General features: G+C 38.1%; 1 long non-coding RNA gene across 2 annotated transcripts in view; it reads left to right on the top strand.

Moving 5' to 3' along the window:
• The window catches only part of LOC106505658 (uncharacterized), a 1,202,834-nt gene that overhangs the window by 672,474 nt on the left and 508,735 nt on the right, over nt 1-21,625 (top strand). Inside the window, exon 11 of one of the 2 annotated variants that reach the window (XR_014823617.1) lies at nt 7,139-7,246. The exons of the other annotated variant lie outside the window; for it this stretch is intronic. This is a non-coding gene — a long non-coding RNA (uncharacterized LOC106505658). The remainder of the gene's footprint in view (nt 1-7,138; nt 7,247-21,625) is intronic. 2 annotated transcript variants of the gene reach the window in all.

Raw genomic sequence — 21,625 nt, 5'->3', positions numbered from 1 at the left:
ATCTCTATAGCATAATATCAGAGGATTATTGAAGAGAGGGCTTTTATTTATAACTTCATGCTTATATGAGCTTTGATTTATTATTTGTTACCAAAATCATATATTACCTTTATATTATAAAAAACTAGTTTAAAATGAAATGAAAATGAACATATTATTTGACTTGGCAATTATATTTTTAGTAATTTATCCTAAGGAAATAAGTAAGCAATTATACAAAAATATGTAAAGAAAGATATCATTGCAGTGTCATTAGAAACCCTTAAATATCTATCAGTGGATGTTCACTTAAGCAATATTTTGTAAATTCATACAGTAGAATGACATAAGAGGATTTTGTAACGTAAATGAATAGAAGAGTTTCTATTGTGGCTCAGACGGATAAGAACCTGACAGAGTGTCTGTGAGGATGCATGTTGGCTCTCTGGCCTCTCTCAATAGGTTAAGGATCTGGTGATGCTGCAAATTCTGGCATAGGCCTGTAGCTACAGCTACAATTCGACCCCTAGCCCAGGAACTTTGGGCAGGTGCAGCCCAAAAAAGAGAAAAAAAATAAAGAATATATATATATATGTGTATTGACATCAAATTCCCTCCAGCTAATGCTCACTGGGAATACACCTGTAGTTGAACAAATTTGGTTTCTTCTTTGTTGAAAGGAAGGAGGACCACAGTGTGGAGAATGGTGTGGCATCTCAGAGTGTGTTAGAAGGGACTTAAGGGAGATTTGGCTTTGTGTCAGGTGGTTTGGGGGAGGGTTTCAGGAAGCAGGGCTTTGCTGTGGATTGGTTACTATCAAGCAGTGGAGAAATTCCATGAATGTATGTCTCAATCCATCTTTTCTGGCAGAAAGACAGAGTAGAGCAAAGCTAAATTTGTAATTAATAAAGAAGTGGCAGTCACTAATATTAATCATGAAAGGGGAATGTCTGGTTATTTTTGTGGTAGCTTGGACAGTGATCATGTTTCATCCATGTTCAGAGCTGAGTATAGGCTGTCTCATTTTTGTCTTGATCCATCGTGGTCACAGAGTGGCTTTGTCTGTTGCGATGCTCTATGAAATTATTTATGTTTAACACAAGAACATCAATTTCTAGCTGTAGTACCAGGCCAACTCTTAGATGTCAGAGGATGCTTTCATCTATCTCTGAAGATACCAGTGGTATATTCAGGAAAAAAAAAAAGGCTAGTTATATAACATTTGTTATGAAGTAATCTCATTTCAAAAATAGCAACACAAATTTTATTCAGACACAGAGAAAAGGTTAGAAGAATAGATTCCTCCTTATCAACAATTACTCCATTAAAAGAGGTTAGATTATGGGAGGTTTTTTTTTTTTTTTTTTTTTTTTTTACTTTCTATTTTCTGCTCTTCTATTTTGCTTGAAATTTTTAAAAATAATGAGCTCATATTATTTTTGCAAGTGAAAAAGCAATTAAAATATTTCCAAATGAAAAATAAAAAGTGGGATATGCGTCTAAGTATTCATGTGTGTGTTCTGTCCACCAGTGCCCAGATAGTGACTGCATTCTCTTTTCCATCCTGACTCTCTCCCATGGTAGAATTTGGAGGTAAAGCCAAATCTTTGAGTTTTTAAACACATGGTGGACACAGTTTGAGTTGTACTTGATTATTGGGTGAATAGGGATGGGGGAGGTGATTTGAGTTTCAATAAGCAAGGTAGTTTCTAATGCTCTTCTCCACACTTAATTTTTCATCCCTCAAGATAGAGAGCTATGTACCTGTATGAGCTAGTGTGAACCCGTATCACGCAAGGGTTCAAGCCAGTGGTCCAACTTTTTTATTTTATTTTATTTTATTTTTGCTTTCTAGGGCTGCACCCACGGCATATTGAGGTTTCCAGGCTAGGGGTCGAATTGGAGCTACAGCTGCCAGCCTGTATTTGCAAAGGCCTGTGGTGGGGGCAGTAGGACATATTTTAGGAAGTAAAAGGCCCATGTGGCTGGAGCTCAGAAGGATTAGGGGAACATGATGAAAGATAAAGCTGGAATGGAGATTTAGGAGCTGAATATATGGGGCTTATTCATCTTGTTAAGGAGTCTATACTTTATCTTGAGAGCCATGGGAAACTACTGAATTGTTTTCAGCAAAGTATGACATGACCATGTTAGAATTTTGAAATGAATCTTTTGTTAATGGTGAGGAGAGGCGCTTTAGGTTCATGGAAGTTGTTTAGAAAGTTGTTGCCAAAGGCCAAGAGAGAGGTGATGGTGCTTTGCACTATAGTGATATCAGTGGAGATGCTGATAAAGGAATTGGTTGGATAGAAATACAAGAGTTAGCTTAGCATTCTTTTAAATATTTTAAACTGCATCCATTACTCCAAGTCCTATACAGGAAATGTATACATAAGAGAGCCTAAGGGCAAATAATGAGAATGGCTTATGGTAAGGCCAACCTTGGTATCAGCAGAAGTTACCAAGATCAGTTACATTATAGTTTTATCCAGCATATTATGCTGACCCCTGGGCTGCATCCCATCACCCCTCCTTTCTGCAACTGTGGAAGACACCACTAATTGATCACAGCCCTCTCCTTCTGAACCTTGGCAGGGTCAAAGAATCATTTTCAAATCAACATTCCTAAATCAACTTTCCAAGCAACCTCTAAGAATTGTCCTGGATTATTATGCATGAAAAAGCCTATCTGCCATCTTGCTTGTTTAGGAGATAATTTATTGCACGAATGCACTTGCTGATTAAGCAAGTCCTTTATCATTTCATCTTTTTCTCCTGTACCAGGCCATCTGAGCATCTGGAATGCAGAGATAGAAGAGGTTAAAAAAAGCTCTCCGGACACTGCATTATTTGGATCCAGATGGATCTACACCTCTATTATGAAATTAAAATGAGATAAACCAAGGGGGAAATGAAGCATGTTCATTTTGGATTGAGGACATGCTTGCCATTAAAATGTACCTTCATGTCTGGCATGCTGTGCAGGGCAATTTAGTGTTTTTGATTGTTTGTTTGTTTAATGTTCTTCTCTGCTTAAAAAGACATATTGACTAGGAGAAGATTGGAATAGGCGAGGCACTCTTAACATTTGCAGTGCACCGGTAGATGTCTCATATGCTAATTGTTGAGGTGGGTGGAATGGAATTGCTCTTAAATAAGTAAAAAAATTAGCATTCAATTATCTTAAAAGTGGGCTTAATTTGGAGAGTTTCATTTAACATATTGTGGATAAAAATCTCATTTTGTTTCTTTAAACTTTATTTTGCTAATGCAAGGCAAAGGAATTTTTTTGCTCTAAATAAGTAGACTGCAGGCTCATTAGGGTGGGTCAGAGATCTGGGATTCTCATATTTTGGAGAAAGTGATTTAATTTCCCTAGAATCATTTTTTTTTTAATAGAATAAAGGAACAGCAGTGTCAGCCAGCCACAGCCATGGAGATGACCCAGTAGGGGTTCACAGAATTTTGTAAATGCTCAACCCTACCCAAGACAAAAAAACCCTTTCCCACCTGCCACACCCACTCAAAGATACAACTATCTTAGGATTCTTGCTTCTTTCAGAAACTGCTTCAAACATCTCCTTTTTTTTCAGACTCTATCTTTCGTTTGCTTCTTTATTTTCTCTGATTTTACCACTGCAGGGGAAAAACCATTTGTGTAGTGGATGGGCTGAGAGCAAGAACTGTGAAGTCGCACAGGCCTCACAGCAAATCCTGAAACCATGATTTATGAACAGTATGATCTTGACTGTTTCAGTGAACCCCTTTGAGTCTCATTTTTTGTGCAGAAAATGGGAATAGGAGTAGTTCCCACTTAGAGTTATTTCAGGATTAAATGGAATTGTTCAGGTGAAGTGGTAAGTAGTAAATTGGTGTTAGCAACTGTCGTTACTCTTGCTGTTATTATTTTAATCTGTATGGGTTTGATCCAAGCTCAGGCCCTCATAATTTGCCAGCTTCTGTAGCTGTGCCAAAAGCCACACTGTGGTATTGTGGCAACAGTGCGTGGTGATGGTGGAGGAGGTGGTGGTGGCTGAGAGGGAGAGAAGAGGGGTGGGAGAAGCAGGTGCAATGCAGAGGAAGGGGCTGGGAGGGTACCTCAACTCAGAAAACATCACAGAGTTGAAACTATGATTACTAAATCCATGCATCAGAAAGGTTTCTTATCCAAAGTCCAATGTAAGTGCTGAATAATAATTAATAACGTGAAATTCGCTTGTAATGTGTAATTACACTTGAAACACACTCTGACAAGGCATATGCCCTTGGCATTTATAATAGTCAAAGGGCTTAATATTAAGAGCAGCCATTTTGAATAGCAGTACTTGGACTGCTTGAGAAGAAATGTTGCAATTAGCCTGTCCACTCAGAATGCAAGAAGTGATTTTACTTAACCATTGAGAATATTAACGCCCTGACCTGCCCCAACAGCTGCTGGCATAGCACTTATCTCCATGTGCCTGATTAGACAATTGTAGTTATTTGCTTTCTGTAGAGTACACCTGGATTCTCAGTAAGCACCATGATTTGTGTCTACTGGAACTCAAAATAGAATCAGCTTAAAATCAGGATGGAACTGTTTACGATCCTCTGTGTATGTGGAAAAATGGATTAGACAAGATTGGGCACATTCGGGGTGGTATAGCCATAGACTGTTACATTTGGAATGGATGGGCAATGGGGCCCTCCTGTACAGCATAGGGAACTGAATGTTGTACAAGCTATTGTACACTTTGCTATAAAACAGAGATTGAAGAAACATTGTAAATCAACTATACTTTAATTCAAAAAAGGAAAGAAAAAGAGATCAGTGTTTTTTGGCTTAGAATCATCACCACAAAACCCCTCACTTTAAGATTCTATTTACTGCTGGGTAACATGGAGCTGTGTTTAATAGGCATAACTTCTGATTTCAAATACGTTACCATCTTGCCAACCAGGTGGCCTGCATTTAATTTCTGGCTCTGCCATTTACTAACTTTGTTATCTTGAGAAAATCCCTTCTCTCTCTGTTCCTCTCTGGCAATAATAAAGGTATTTACCTCACAGGGATATTTAGAAGGTTAAATGAGTTAGTACGTGTATATTGGTTTGCCCTAGATACAGGCAAGAAGGGGAGGGATGCATTGTCTATGGAGAGTTTAGAAAGAATAGTGAAACCACCAGGAAGTCTGGAAGCTTTTTACTGTCCTTGTGTGCTTGCAATTCTAAAAAATATCAGATTTGGAGTGGACTACTTCCACCATGACCCTTGATCACACCACTGGGAAACAGTATGAAGAGCAATGCTTGGTACAGAAGGTTCTCTCAAAGCATTGTCACTTAGTACATTGTCACTGTATTTTCTTCCAAGTTCCAGCTCTCATCACCTATTCAAAATCTTTCAGTGATTCCCTACTGCCTACAGGAAGGTGGTTCAGACTCAATCTGCCATTCAAGGCCCTGCCTACTGATTCCAGCATAGTGTTTACCTAGTCGTACACTCAATAGATACTTTCTTTTAATTTATTGGAAAACCAAGAGAATTGTTTTTCCATGAAACACTCAAGGCATATGCATATAGTGTATTCTTTCTCCTATCTCTTTATGACTAAAGAGCCTGTGTTCTTTGAGACCTAACCCAACCCTATACTGAATTCCTCCATCAAAATTTTTGCTCTTGCTTAGAACTCTCTTTGCCTTTCATCTCTTTTTAAAAGGATTCTATTTTCCTTCTTTCTACCTAGTTACATCAATACTTTCTCTCTTCCACTGGGACAGAGTCTAAGTCAAATTGGCCTTTGATTTGTCACAATACCTTGTACAGCACTTTCCTTTTAGTGAATATTAGTAAAGGCGTGTAGAATGAATGAATTCCAGGAACTGCTATGGAGTGACATGCAAAGCCAGTCTTCTAAGGCAGGAGACTCATACCTTGCCACCCTGATCGTCATTCAGCACAAACACTCTAGTAGGCAATTAGCCACACCATATATTTTATTGGGATCTTCCTAGAGATTTAGAAAATGGCTAACATGGAAGAGATAACTGAACGTATAGTTTGATATATGAAAACATACAGGTGGTCATTCAGGATACAAATGTTGAGTGCCTATTGGATGTATAGCAAGAACACACTAGAGATGACTGCGGAGGCAAAAGACAATATCCCTGCTCCTATGGAGCTTACAGTCTGGTTGGTGAGAGAAAAAAAGAAGTTATGCTAGAAACTAAACAACTCTTATTAACCAACATGTAAACATGTGTCCAGGTCTTCTTCAGCTTATGATGGAGTTACATCCTGACAAACTCATTGTAAGTTGAAAATATCATATGTTGAATATGCATGTAATGTGAGTTCCCATTGTGGTGCAGTGGAAAGGAATCCAACTAATATCCTAGAGAACAAAGTTTTGATCCCTGGCCTTGCTCAGTGGATTAAAGGATCTAATATTGCTGTGAGCTGTGGTGTATGTCACAGACACAGCTTGTATCTGGCCTTGCTGTGGTTGTGGAATAGGCCAGCAGCTACCGCTGCAATTCAACCCCTAGCCTGGGTACTTCCATATGCTGTGAGTGCAACCCCCCCCCCCCCCAGAAAAAAAGCAAGTGCATTTAATAAATGTAACTTCCTGAACCTCATAGCTTAGCTTAGCCTGCCTTTCATGTGCTCAGAAAACTTACATTAACCCATAGTTGGGCAAAATCATCTAACACAAAGCCTATTTTATAATAAAGTGTTGACTATCCTCTGTTATGTATTGAATACTGTGCTGAAAGTGAAAAACAGGATGGTTGTGTTGGTACAGAATGGTTGTAAGTCTATCCATTGTTTACCCTGGGCTGACTGGGAGCTGTGGCTCACTTCCACTGCCTAGCATTACAAGAGAGTATTGTGCCACTTATTGTTAGCCTAGGGAAAGGTCAAAATTCAAAATTTGAAGTTAGGTTTTTACGGAATGTGTCTGGCTTTCATACCATTATTACATTGAAAAATTGTAGGTTGAACCATGGTATGTCAGGGACTGTCTATATATAGTATGTACACACTTGATGAAGAAATGTCTATATATTTGTGGAGAAAAGAAGTTACCCAAAAGGACAGTCATTCAGTGTCCTTTTGAAAGGAAGAGGTCATGATGTAGGAATGAGTGCTGGATGTTCTCTGTTTGCCCCACAGGATCTGCTCTCCACTGTTGTCACCCACTCGGTGCCCCAGGGGCTCACCTGGATGGACATCATAGACTCTCTGCCATGCTCTCAGCTTCTGTTGTGTTCATCCTGGGAGGTACTAGCAGAAGAGTGAAGCTCTTGATGGCCATGTCAGGGCGAGGTCCTTCCCTCCTGGGGTGCAGGTCGACTGCTTCCTTCTAGAGAAGGTCCTAGCTCCTGGCAGGCTCCTGGCAGGCCTCTTGCAACATCTATGGCTTTAGCAGCTTTCTCAGGGCATCTGTAACAGCTGTCTTCCTCACCCATTCAGGGCTAGAAGGAACAGTAACTCTTTGCTATCGTAGCTGAGGCTGCTTCACCATCCAGCAACGGTGAATTCATCCTAACTCTGCTTAGACCAGCCCCTTTAATCAACTCTCCTCAATGACTTGGTGTGAATGGACCATATGTTTTCAGCCAAGATCCTGACTAATGCATGTTTGGAGTTTAGTGCAGTAGTTTAGTTCCAAAGCACTTACTGAGTGTCTTCACATGTCAGGCATGGTTCCAAGTACCAAGGACAAATCAAGATTAAAACAAAATCTCTTCCATCGAGGAACTTGTAGTTTATCAGGGAAGACAAACATACAAGTTGGTTTAATTTGAGAGTGGATGTTAGAAGAATGCATTGTAACAGGGTGAGAAGGAGGGGAACTTATGAAAATTATGAATAAAGCTAAAACCAACGCTTTCACATTTATCATTGAAACATGCTTAGGATTTTTAGCAACAGAAGGGATAATAGCTGTTTGTCTGGATCAGTGCCTTTATTTTACAGAGGGAGAATGACAGGGTTTGATGAATTAAAATTACCTGTACTCACTACTAACTATTGGAAAAAAAAAAAGAAAAAGGAATGAATGTGAGACTCGAGTTTTCTCACTTCTAGTCCATTTCTAGTCCTCTCTCCCTTTCCTATAGAATATAGACATCACCAGTTCTAACTTCACCTGTGTCCTCCCTGACCCTGTCTTGGCTTCTTCCTCCCGAACCATTTTTCATTTCAAAGCACTTGAGGATTTGGAGCAAGGTGGGTGAACTTATTGATTTCAATATTCTCATTGTCACAGTCAGAGGGAGAGGTGAAGAGGGCTGAGGCATATGGAGGTGAAGTGTGTGGTTAAAGACAGACCACCAATACTAATCTACCCATCCCGAGAAGCAATCTGAGTGTCTGTTGGCTTTGAAGTGTTTCCAGGCCTCCTCCCTGTGCTTGTGAGCTGACTGGATGGTCTAGCCCGACTGGGGTCCTAATAAACATCCTGTGTGGGTTGATTCATCCTTCCTTCCACCAATGCCAGAGAGAGCCTGAAGTACAGGGTAAAATTTTCCACATGGTATTTTAGGTGATAAGAAAAGAAGCTTCTTTATAGAAAAGAACTTTGAATGTTACAACTTAATTTGCTTGGGGGCTGAAAGACCAGGGTTATTCATACAAGTAACTGAATGACCTGGAGTTATCTTAAACATTAGGGTTTTAATAATCACAATAACTTCCACGTATAGAGTGATTTCTATGGGGCAAACATTGTCCTGAGGGCATCACATGTGTTGACTCACTTAATCCTATAGACACTACTATGATTTTTATGATGATTAATATTAATGCGTCCATATTACACATGAGGAAACAAAGGCATAGAGGGAAAGTAACAACCCATTCACACTGTGTGAATGGTGGAGAAGTGATTACAACCTGGCTCCAGAGCCAGTCTTGGATATGATGTTTGAATTTTTTTTTTTTTTTTTGGTCTTTTTAGGGCCACACCCTCAGCATAAGGGAATTCCTGCTAGGAGTTGAATTGGAGCTGTAGCTGCTGGCCTACACCACAGCCAGAGCAACACCAGATCTGAGCCACAACTCTGACCTATACCACAGCTCATGGCAATGCCAGATCCTTAACCCACTGAGCAAGGCCAGAAATCAAACCTGTGTTCTCATGGATACTAGTCAGATTTATTTCTGCTGAGTCCCAGCAGGAACTCCCTGATGTTTGAATGTTTTTATAGAATCATCCAAAAGCTAGTGTGCTCTTGCGTTTGCTTTTGTTTGATTCCCTTTTATTTTCTTGAGTTCCTATGTTTCCAGTCTTGAGGGTAGGGGAATTTGATTTTGGTATGTAACCAGTGGGAGCAGGACCTTAACTCAGGACCTGATGGGTTTTTAAACATCAGATTTTACCTTAATAAATATTAGATTTGACACAAAAAAGAAGAAACATGATGTGTGTGGGGGGAATAGAATACTGGTGCAATATGAATTATCTCCAGAGATGCACAGAATTGAGGTGATGATGCCTGGTCTTCCATGATCTACCTGACTTGATGGAACTTCCCTTTGTGCCAGAGACTTTCTATGCTACAACTAGAGAAGTTGTGTGTACACTGGGATGAGTTGACCATTCTGCTTTACACATGGTTGGGGTCAATTGAAGCTTACTCTTTTCCCAGACTCTGGAATCAACCTTACCTTAATTCAGTATTTTTTATCACACAGGTCACAGACCACTTGCATTTGAGTCACTTGGAACCCTTATTTAAAAAGCTGATTCTTACACTTCACTACAAATCTACAAAAGTGTAGGCAGGTAGGGTTAGAACTCAAGGAATCGGCATATTTAAAACAAGCCTGCTGGATGAATTTTATGCTCATAGATGTTTCCAAACTATTGAATTAATCTATAAGGAAATAAGGAAATCATACTTTTGTACCTTAATGATATAACCATCACTCTTGCTGCTATTCTTGTTCTCACTTGTCTCATTTCTAGTCAGTGGAATCTTGCTTTGCTCATCTGTCTCTGTTTGGAGTGCAATTTCAAGAAATGTGTTTCTGGTCTCTACTTCATACTATACATTCTAGTGCCTGCCATGAAAACTGATCCAGTTCCCCACTTTCTATGAGGCCATTGCCCAATCCTGCCCTCTTCTGCTCTCCTGGAACTTAGTTTCTCTCCTGATGTTTGAAACTCCAGGCAGTCCAACTATATTATCTCTATGTCAAGCTTCCCAATTCCACTTTCACATCTTCTGGTCAAATCCAAGGTTGAGAAGTAAAGCAATTGTTTCCATACCTCACACAATTAACTGTCTGTTTATGTGGTCAATAGTTTGAAACATCTTCACTGGCTTTGAAAACTGGTGCCATTGAAGCCTGTATCTACTTAAACCAAAGCGCATATATATTTACTTAAGCAGCAGATTTGATCACAGCTAATGCATAGGAAGGACCGCATGCTCATCAACCTCTCTGTAATCTGGTATTCCACTGTATTTATTTGCACGTAAGTAACAACCCTCCACATCACTGCTCTACATTTGCCCAGAGAAGACCTACTTAGCTCAGGCATCTGTTGTCTGAAGTCTTCACTGATTCATTAAAACTAATATTTTCCTCTTTGGGGTCCCCACAGCATAGTGATAGATTTCTGCAACATCATCTGTAGCAGAGGCTCTTGGCACCATATCCTATACACTATTGGCTACTTTAGAGCCTACCTGCAGCTGTGATGAATACTGCTCCCTGAAGGCCAACGACTTCTCACCTCAGTAACCTATATCTTTCTGCTTCTCAGCCTAAGGGTGCTTTCTAGTTCACAGCCTAAAAGTTCCAGAGACAGACTTCAATCAATGAGGAAGTGTGTAATGGGAGGTTTGGCTTATCCATCCCTCACTGGGTTAACTCTGAGATAGGCTACACATGGTTTCTCACAAGGCCTTGTGGAATTGAACCTCAGTTGCTCTCACAGTAACTTGCTCATTTGTGATCCAAGGATCACCTTCCAAATAAATACTCATATATTTGTAACACAGTCTGCTCTGGGGGAAATCCAAATTAAATCATCATATTTAATTTATTACTAGATGTATGCATTTTTTTTGCCTGTCTCTCCTTCTCAGACTAGAAGCTCCTTTACAGAAAGAAACATGGGTGAAATGTCTTTGTATTTTAACATGTAGCCTGACACCTAGTAAGTGCTCAGTCAATATTTGTTGTGTGAAATAATGAATTTACCTACATTTTAACCACATGGTAATATTTCTGAGGCACTGTAAAATCTTAAAGTATGTCCTAAAGCAGTCATTGTAGTTCTATAGGAATTTCAGTGTAGTATATTCTTTTAAAAAATCAAAACTCTACTAGGATTCTAAAGGTTTCTGAATATTACATCACTTATTTGATTAGCCAGAACACCCCATCCTTTTATTGAACCAGGTAAGAGAGAATATTTTATACTTTTCTAATTGTTTTATTACCATTTTGCCTGAACAAGGATAAATCTGGGTCTCTTCATGGTCTATAAGAAATTTTAAGCCTATAGTGAAATTAAGTCTTTCATCTGTAAATGATGACAGTATGATGAGGGATATGGGGAAATTGTTAATAAATTGAGGACTCCCTTTTTATTGTTTTACTTAAATATCTTTTTTAGATAAATGTTTTAGACTTTGAGAAGAATTCAAATTCGTTTATGCTTGAGGGACTAGAGAAAGAACTCACTCTGGCCATTGTATGTCATTTTGTTAATGTTTTCCGAAGACTGGCAGTTCTTGAGCAATGTTATGAAACCAATAATTTATTCCAATTTTCATATAGAATCAGTAAGACATTTGTCATTAGTGAGTTCTTCATTTATTTTTTTCCCTTCAAAACTGTTATGCACATTCAGTTGCTTCACCAGTGAGAAAACACAATCTTGCAGAATTATGACTGTGCCATTTTGCTTCTAGCAAAAGTACTGGAAATAATTGAAAGGGAGCAATATATGCTAAAATGAAGATGCACAGATGATCAGGAACAAATTCTAGTGAATATTTATGGTTAAAAATGTAATGTCTCTATTTGTCATCCTTACTCTACACCAAAATAAGTGATATTATATTCATAAGGCCAATGAAAAGTCTGAGCTTATGAAAAGGTTTTAAAATAATTTATATCAGAAGCATTACTGTCACGATACATTATTTTTAATAAATTTCTCTAATAATCACATATTATTGAGCTTTTGGGCACCCTATTTTTCATTAAAGTATATGGTAAGTTAAATATAGTAAAAACTGATAGACTTACTACAGCTAAGAATCTAATCACAAGAGACTTTTTTTAGGAAGAACATAAATGTTGATATGGGACTTATCAGCCAACATTAAAAACTAGCAAAAAATTCATTATTTTTATATTACAAGGTCTGAAAGAAAATGCTAACATCACAATAACAAAACCAGTTAGATAAAATAAATAAATTCACTATTAAAGAATGTGGTGGTAGATATTTATTGTACCAGTTTTGATTGACCTTAATTTGATCCTTACTATATTTTATGTTCCTCAAGAGTAAGACCTTTTCATTTCCCTTGGTGAATGCACATGATAGAATTTCAATTATCTGTTAAATGGATATTTTCCCTTTATTAAAAAGGATATCTGAAAAGGGGTTGTGGAAATCCTTGTGACAGGACAAAAATAGAAATAGGACATTGTTACTTATTCCAACAGTTCAAACAAACCATCTTCTAAAGCAAACCTATGTCATAGATGTTTGGTTTTCCCGTGAGAAAAATAGATTGCTCTATACTAACAGATGGTAAGCCTGAACAACTAAAGATAACATATTCTAAAAGTCTATATTTCCCCATGGTTCTAAAGGCAAAATGGTTATAATTATAATGTTTTCTTTATAAAGAGCTATATTCTTCCTTTTGGTAAAGTTCCTAAAAAGTTTGTTCATGTCATGTCAAGTTTAATTTCCATGTTAATCTTCAATTGGCAATAGGAAGAATGCCCTCCCATGATTATTCAATTACTCTGCTTATAGTTGGATAGGGGCATCGTTATGTATATTTAGTCCATGCATTGAGTCTTGCATCAGGAAGCAGTTAACCAGCTGTGAGGGAGATTGGTTTCTAAATCAATATAGCCAGATAATTTTTTTTAACTTTATCATAAATTTTATTTGAAAACTCACATCAAACATGAGTAATATCACTTCCCACAACCACAGATCATTTTCCTTGAATTCCAGATATTTGTGCTCAATCCCTTTCACAGAGTCCTTATCACAATTTCCTGTAAATTTTAGTTATTTGTGTTATGTCTGTTACTCCTTATTAGGCACAGTTCCTTCAGTGCAGACATTTATTTTGAGATTCTGGGAAATAATTTTGACAATATATCTTGAATATATAAGAGTTATTCAAAAATGTTTTATTTGTTTTTTGAATTGATTTATATAATTGGCAAAGCCAAAAAGGATGGGACCTTTACCACAAAGTGTCTTTTTATAGAGTGTTTCAATACAATTTAACAATACACCTGAAAGCTAAAACTTCTTAGAAGGAACCAGGGAAATATTTTTCTTACCTCAAGTTGGGTAATAGTTTCTTTTTTTTTTTTAAATTACTCAGTGAATTTATTACATTTGTAGTTGTACAATGATCATCACAATCCAGTTTTATAAGATTTCCATCCCACAACCCCAGCGCATCCCCCACCCCCCAAACTGTCTCCTCTGAGACCATAAGTTTTCCAAAGTCTGTGAGTCAGTATCTGTTCTGCAAAGAAGTTCAGTCTGTCCTTTTTTCAGATTCCACATTTCAGTGAAAGCATTTGATGTTGGAGTCTCATTGTATGGCTGACTTCACTTAGCATGAAAATTTCTAGGTCCATCCATGTTGCTAAAAATGCCGTTATTTCATTCTTTTTAATGGCTGAGTAATGTTCCACTGTGTATATGTACCACATCTTCTTGATCCACTCCTCTGATGATGGACGTTTAGGTTGTTTCCATGTCTTGGCTATTGCCAGATAATATTTTGATAGAGTTTTTGGTTTATAACTGGAGTTCCCTTAAAATTAACCCTTTCACTGTCCATTCTCTTGAACAAATTGCACATCTCATTTAAAAGTAAGCATTCATTATATCATGTGTGTGGGAAATATGGCAGAAATGCAGAGAAATTACTTTTAAATACCCAAACTAAGGCTTTTGAGTTCCAGAAAACTGAGTTTAGTTTCAAAATTAGAATCCTGAAACTTGCAGGGTGTTGTGTTTATGCAATAAATAATAGATTCTGCAATGAACTGAAATACAAACTATCTCCCAGCATACTGAGCTTTAGGCTGGAATTACTGTGGTACAAGCTGGGCTCTGTGGGGTATCTAAGTTTGAGCAAAGCATTTGATAAAGTTTTACATAATATCCTTGAGGAAAATGTCTGCCAAATGATAGAGATTTATGGGGATTTGAAATTTGGTACTATCAGTATAAAATTTGAGCCAGATTACTAGTGGCATTCTGTGAGGCTCTGCTTTGTTCAAAATTTTAATAATTTAGATAACAAATAGAAAGTTTGCCAATCAGATTTTTGAGAGACCTGAAATTAGAAGAGGGTAGACATTATGTTAAAAACCACATGGAAGATTTAAATAAAACCAGTCAAATAGGCATATTAGGCCAGACATAACAAGATAAAAATATACAAGGATAAATGTAAAAGCCTGTGTTTAGAATTTGAAAGAATAAAACAAAACAAATAATGGACTGGCTAGGCCTGCCTGAAAAAAATATTTCTATGAACGAGACCTGAGAATCTGAGTTAATTTCACGCTCAGATTGAATGGATGAGGTTTCTGCCAAAAAGATAATGTTTTATTGGGTTGCAGTATGTTTTGCACTGGTCAAACTATACCTGGAAGAGTGTGTTCAATTCTGATTTTTATCTTTGTGGGAAATCAATAAACTGTAAGATATCTAAGGTGTGTCTAGGATTTTATATTTGGCAAAAATGTTTCCGAATTCCTTTGTGTACCAGACATTGTCTTAGGTACTAGGGATATAGTTGCACGTGGGAGTTAAAGACGGTGTATCTGGAAAGGGGATAATTAATCTGGAGATGATATGGGGGGTCTTGCTAGCTGATATCTGTTGAACAGCTGACATATGGAAAAAAGAATTAGCCTGATACTTTGTGGCTCTGGGGGGATTAGGCAGAAGTTATAGGCATGCAGATTTTGGTTATAGCATCTGTTCACAAATGAAGAGCATGGCCTTGGGTTGGAGAATGCCTTGTCATTTTCCAGCGGAGGCAGAAGTGCATCTGTCATGGTAAATGATATAATGCAGAAAACACTTAGCACAATACATGGGGGTGTCACAGGTGCTTAGTCAACAGAACAAAATAATTGTACAGGGTTTTCTTAAATATTTTGAGTATGGATAGATGATTCAAGAATTCTAGAGAACAAGGTCTCTTACTATATTTTTTCCTCTGTGCCTACTCCAGAATTTGACATATGGTTGGTGGTTTTAAATGTCAAATAAATAAAAGAGATTTATATAGTCTCTAAGATTTACATTAATAATCACCATTTTTTTCCCTGTTACTTAAGTTAAATCTCCATCCTTCTCAGGGGCACGTGGATCTTTTTGTCATTTCATAGAATGACAACTTTAAGCGACCTGTACATTTACCGAGAATTTACATGGGATCCATAATTTCATTCTCCAAATCAGGATCCTTTCAAAGCCCAGCTCATTCTGTTATAACTTGCATTATTTTCATTCACACAATGCACCCTTCTCCTCATTTATGAAGTCAACTTGCTTCCAGAAGGTCTTTGTTTTTCTTTTTATTCTCAAAATGAATACCATTATTTTCTTTTTTTTTTTTAGTTATTTTATTTTTTTCCATTATATCTGGTTTACAGCATTCTGTCAATTTTCTACTCTACAGCAATGTGACCCAGTTACACACACATGATACATTATTTTTTATCACAATATCATGGTTCATCATAAGTGACTAGGCATAGTTCCCAGTGCTATACAGCAGGACCTCATTGCTTATCCATTCCAAAGGCAATTGTTTTCATCTATTAACCCCAAATTCCCAATCCATTCCACTCCCTCCCCCTCCCCCTTGGCAACCACAAGTCTGTCAACAGATGATTGGGTTAAGAAGATATGATGTATATATACACAATGGAATACTAGTCAGCCATAAAAAAGAACAAAATAATGCCATTTGTGGCAACATGGATGGAACTAGAGACACTTATACTAAGTGAAGTAAGTCAGAAAGAGAAAGACAAATACCATATGATACCACTTATATCTGGAGTCTAATGTACGGCACAAATGAACCTTTCCACAGAACACCATTACTTTCAACATTCTTTTGAATCACTCTTTTCTCCCCTTAAACTCATTCTGGAAATAATTGTATAACTCTAATCCTCTCAAGAGCTGGATATATGTGTCAATTTTAACTATCCCGAAACTCTCTACCATCTCTTGGGTGCTAACTATGTGTCAGGAGCCTAGCATATCTTATCTTCTTTAAAGGTCCTAGCACCTTTATCTTGTTGGTGCTATTATTCTCAATTTACAGAGTAGAAATTGGAGGAGCTAGGGTTTGGACCCACTTCTTTCTCTTAACCCCCACATTCTAGGGACTCTTCATGTCAATTAGAATTTTGGATTGAAAATGTTAACATGCAAAAAAAGACAGATGGAAAGTTGGGTTTTGTTTTGAATAGGGTTTATCTTTGTTAAACCACATAGGCATAGGTCCTGAGTACAATTAACCATAAACAGTGAGAGATTCAAAGGCTAATACCTCCCAAATGCCTTTAGGGTGAGCTGAGTCCCTATCAGTCAGACTAGAAAGTTTCTTCCAGAAGTGTCAGGCCAACCTCCTGGTCTTAAGACAAGAGTGAAGCACTAAATTGCTCAAGGTCGCCAAGTGGTTTGCAGCACAGAGAGGACTAAATGTCAGGCTTCTAAGTTTCCAGACTCTCAGACTGTTCCTGGGGAAATATGTGTGGAATCATGGACACTCTCTCCTGAACAGAAAATCTACACAAACATTAGACGAAGGAGAAGAAATGCATTTTTTAGTTTCAAGCTAAAAAAGAAAATCTTGATTTATGATCAAGCAAGTGTTTATAAATCATTTCTGAGCCCCTTGGAGAAAGGTGCTTTCTAAATCAAAGTTTAATTTGATAATTTTGAAAAGTATTTTAGGCAATCATTCTTTTCATAAAGTATTTACACATGCTCTAATAGCAAACATTCACATTAATATGTGCTAAAGATCTGAAATTTGCTTAACCAAACTTGCTTGCTTTTCTGGGTCCAACAAGGTGGATTTCCAGAAATCCAAAAAAGACAAAGGGATTTCCTTATAAAGCCTGTTAAAGAATCAGATAGGAATTTGGAAAGGGCAATTCTAAAATAAGGCTCATTTAGAATGAGAACTTCCTTAAGGTCTTGACTTGAAGAATCTACACTGCCTCGAATAGCTGCAAAATGAACAAATAAGGCATAATTTCCCCGAGACTTTAAGCCAAAATCTTGCTAAATTATTTTCACTGCCAAGGACTCAGTTAATGTTTCAAAGAACAAAGCACGCAGGTTTTAGCAGTTTTTCCGAATTTCCAAAAGAGAGAATAGATTTGGGAATTGCCTGTTTTATCAAAAGAAAAGCAATAGAGTAAACTTCTGCCTCTATTAGAGGTGATTCTAGAGATGTCAAAATATTCCTAATGTTGGCAGTAAGCCCTGTGGTAGGTGTATTTTGAATGGAAAACAACCCCACCTGTTCCTTTGAGCTTATTTTGAATAAATCTCCTGGGAAATCACAAAGAATAAGCTCTTTCTCCTAGAAAGGAAATCACTGCTAGGATCCCCATGATGTAGCAGAAAGAGCATCAGACTTTCTAGTTTCCTTTTCCAGCTTTGCTATCTGTCAGATGTTGCCTTTAGATATATCACTTACCCCACCTGGGTTTCAATTTCTTCCTCTGTAAAAGGAGGGCAGTGCTTAATTTCTAAGGCTTCACTAGTGTTTTTGTTTGTTTGTTTGTTTTTGTTTTTTTATTAATACCCTTTTCTGGTGATTTAGCCATGTGTTTTTGCCAGGCTTCTCATGCATCCACCTCTCAGAGGTACTATATCCTTATGAGATAACAGCTTCTATTTACCCTTGCAAATAATATTTATCAGGAAAGAGGCACACATATCAATTCCCTATCTTTTAAATCACTTTTCCTACATGTTGAAAACTAGTAAAACTTTCTCTGTTGTAACCTTATCAAAGATTTTTCTTTGATATTTTTTCAGAAGAGAAAGTGGCAGTCACTTAAGAAAATTATGTAAATCAGGTTTATAAGGGGAATGTTTGACTTCCCTAAGAAAATTAACTCTTTAAGCATGGCAGCCAGTTAGTTCTAATAATGTGACATGATTAAATGGAGTGGGTTTTGGCAAGGGCTTACAGTCTGTTAGCCTTAGTTGCATTTATAAAATGTGATTGAAAGTAATGAAGCCCATTTCTTTAGGAGTAGTTTATGGTTGAGGCTTTTTAACTCTATTTGTGGCTATACGCACAAAACTAATTAGGCCTTTTAATCCAAATTGGCCTATCAAATTCAGTAAGGGAGAAAGAAACAGTTACATTTTAAAAAGTATAGTACGCCAAAAAGGTTTATTTGGTCATACATCTAAATAAATGTTTTTCAGTCTATGAATCAAGACTGATTAGCAGCTTATGAGATACATGTTTTGGCTCATAGATGGCTTTTGAAAAAATATAGAATAGAATAAGATAGGATAGGATAGGATAGAATAGAATAGAAAATATCAGAGTATATCATCTTAAAAATTAGTATTGGCTTATGAAAATCAATTTTATTTACACAGTTGCTTTTAATGCATCTATGTTCCTGGTCACATTGTAAATTTTATTTCTTACTCTAGATTTGGATACAAAAAGGTCAACTTTCAGGGGAAAAGAGATTCTGAGACAGAGGCTTCTGTGCAGTGTGTTTATTGGGATGTACAGTATAGGAGCAACACCTGTGAGAAGGAGAGGGAGACAGGATTGTGGAGAAGAAGAAACTGAACAGAGATGCAATAACACAGGTCTCAGTTGATCCCTTTAAGTAGTGGGGGTTCTTGGAAGACTGCAGAGTCGTCCTAAGTTGAGGATGGGTCAGGGCCCGTACCCCACAACTACACGCTGGCTGTAGGCTTCTCCCTGGAGGGTGGCGTAATCTTGGGTCAGGTAGCTCCCTTTGCTGGCCAAGGGCAGTTCCAGCCGAAGAGCTCTGCTGTGAGCAGTCAGCAGCCTGCGCAGCTGGAAAAATGGGTGCCTGGGTACTGAAGGAGGCCATCTGGGAGGCACCCACAGCATCAACACAGCTATTACCCATAAATCCTGAGTCAGACCACCCTAACTTCAGGACAGGGGCTCTTAAAACCTCAGCAGGACTGAAATTCCAGTTTAAAAAATTTTGTCATGGTGGCCATCCCATGTCTTGTACGATGTGGTAAAGAAACTGACTCCAGTTTTGATGACTGATTATTGACAACTCTCATGCTCCACCACCACCCCTATTGCCCTTTTGCCTCACATCTGAACAAGTCCTACAAAAGCTAGGAGGTTCCCTCCCTTGGCTCTAGCAGGGAAGTTCAAATCAGGCAAACCCAGGCCTGTGGGAGGGATTCTTCCCCTCTATTTTCTTCCTGACCACAGTAAAAACCCAAGCCATTTTCAGAGTGTCTTGAATGTCCACACTCTCCAGGAGGCCTTATTATGTGATCAATAAACCTTTTCATACCCTCCTCATGTGTGTACGTGTGTGCATGTGATCATCAACCTTGACATCTGAACCAAATTTCAGACACAGGCTATCCCACATCCTCCCTGTCCTGTCCTCTACCCAGTAGAAGCCTACCCCACTCCAGGTTGGGACAACCAAAATATTCCCAAACATTGCCAGGTACCCCTGGGGACAAAATCACCACTGGCTGAGAGCCCCTGCTCCCGAGCCTAAATTAACCTTTACTAAGTAGGCAACTGAGAGCACATCCAAGTCCAGCATGCTGTATTCCAAGTATTTCTATATGATACCCAGAAAAGACTTGTGGTTTTTCTACATTCTCATGACTTAACATGATGATAAAGATGGTTTCATGGGTTCTGTGTGATTTGACAGGATGTCTGATTTCCTATTTGCGGTCTGACTGTGAAGTCAGAGCGGGTGGTCTGGTGAGAAAACAGGCTGGAGGCTTTAAACTTTGTTTTATTTATGGGGCACATTAATTCCTTCTTTGGAAAGCACATAGAATCATTTAGGCCCAGTAAAATGGGATAATGTGGTGATCTGCATTTGCCTGCCATTTTAAAATTCCATTTTATGAAATGGGAGTGAAACAGAATAGTATAGTTGGATTTTAATCACTAGAGTTTCAACCTCACCTCTTGGGAGCTATTCTAATCTTTGAAAAGATTAGAAACTGCAGAGAAGCAAGAGAATGGAGGTGGCTGAGCTGGAAGGAGTGCCTTTTAAGTGAGTAATTGCTAGGATGTTTTTGCCAACAGTTGTAGACCACAGAATCCTACATTTCACCTTAGTTTTCTTAATTTTTAAATCTAAGCCTACACTAAAATATGGGTGTTGAAATGAGGGGGAATGGCTACCTAATTGCATTAGACTCTCCTAGTAGTTATTTTCAAATATTTATTTGACAATCAAGAAATTTTCCCCAGGAAGTTCCGACTGTGGCGCAGTGGAATCAAATCTGATTAGTATCCATGAAGATGAGGGCTTGATCCCTGGCCTTGTTACAATGGGTCAGGAATCTAGCATTGCCCTGAGCTGTGGTGTAGGTTGCAGACCCTGCTTGGATCCCATGTTGTTGTGGCTGTGGCATAGGTAGCCAGCTGTAGCTCTCTGATGGGACCTCTAGCCTCCTAGTCTGGAAATGTTCATATGTCACGAGTGTGGCCCTAAAAAGCAAAAAAAAAAAAAAAAAAAAAAAGAAAGAAAGAAAGAAATCTCCAAATGTCATTCAGGGATTCATTTTCATCCATGGTAATGCATGACAATGTTCTCATGCTTTGAAAGGTAGAAACTCTTCTATTTTGGTTGTACCATGAACCGAGAAATTTTAAAAGACTATAGTTTTTGGGTTTTTTTTTTTTTTGGTCTTTTTAGGGCTGTACCTGCGGCATATGGAGGTACCCAGCCTAGGGGTTGGATCAGAGCTGGAGCCACTGACCTACACCACAACCACACCAACCCCCAATCTGAGCCACATCTGCAAACTACACCACAGCTCATGGCAATGCCAGGTCCTTAACCCACTGAGTGAGGCCAGGGATTGAACCTTCATCCTCATGGATGCTAGTCAGATTCGTTTCTGCTGAGCCATGACAGAATCTCCTTTTTTTTAGTTTTTATTAACTCACTTTAGTCTTTATACACACTGATACTCATTTCAGCTTTGCATATTTTGCTTTGGTCAATACAAGGCTAACATTATTGAAGAGAAAGGGAGAGGTTTTTAATGGAGAAATTACTAGCTCATTTGTGAGGAAGTCATTGTCTCATTGCTGGGCTTGGTTGCCAAAGTCATGCTGGGCAGAAACATCAAGTCAAAAGAAAGTATAA

The sequence above is a fragment of the Sus scrofa genome, chromosome 13, assembly GCF_054392235.1.
Source record: "Sus scrofa isolate SSC_HxYL_T2T_F1_AM1 chromosome 13, Sscrofa_HxYL_maternal_Yorkshire_Landrace_v2.0, whole genome shotgun sequence".
NCBI classification, from domain to species: Eukaryota; Metazoa; Chordata; class Mammalia; order Artiodactyla; family Suidae; genus Sus; species Sus scrofa.
Note: the sequence above shows the minus strand (reverse complement) of the source record. Positions and strands in the feature narration are given on the sequence as shown.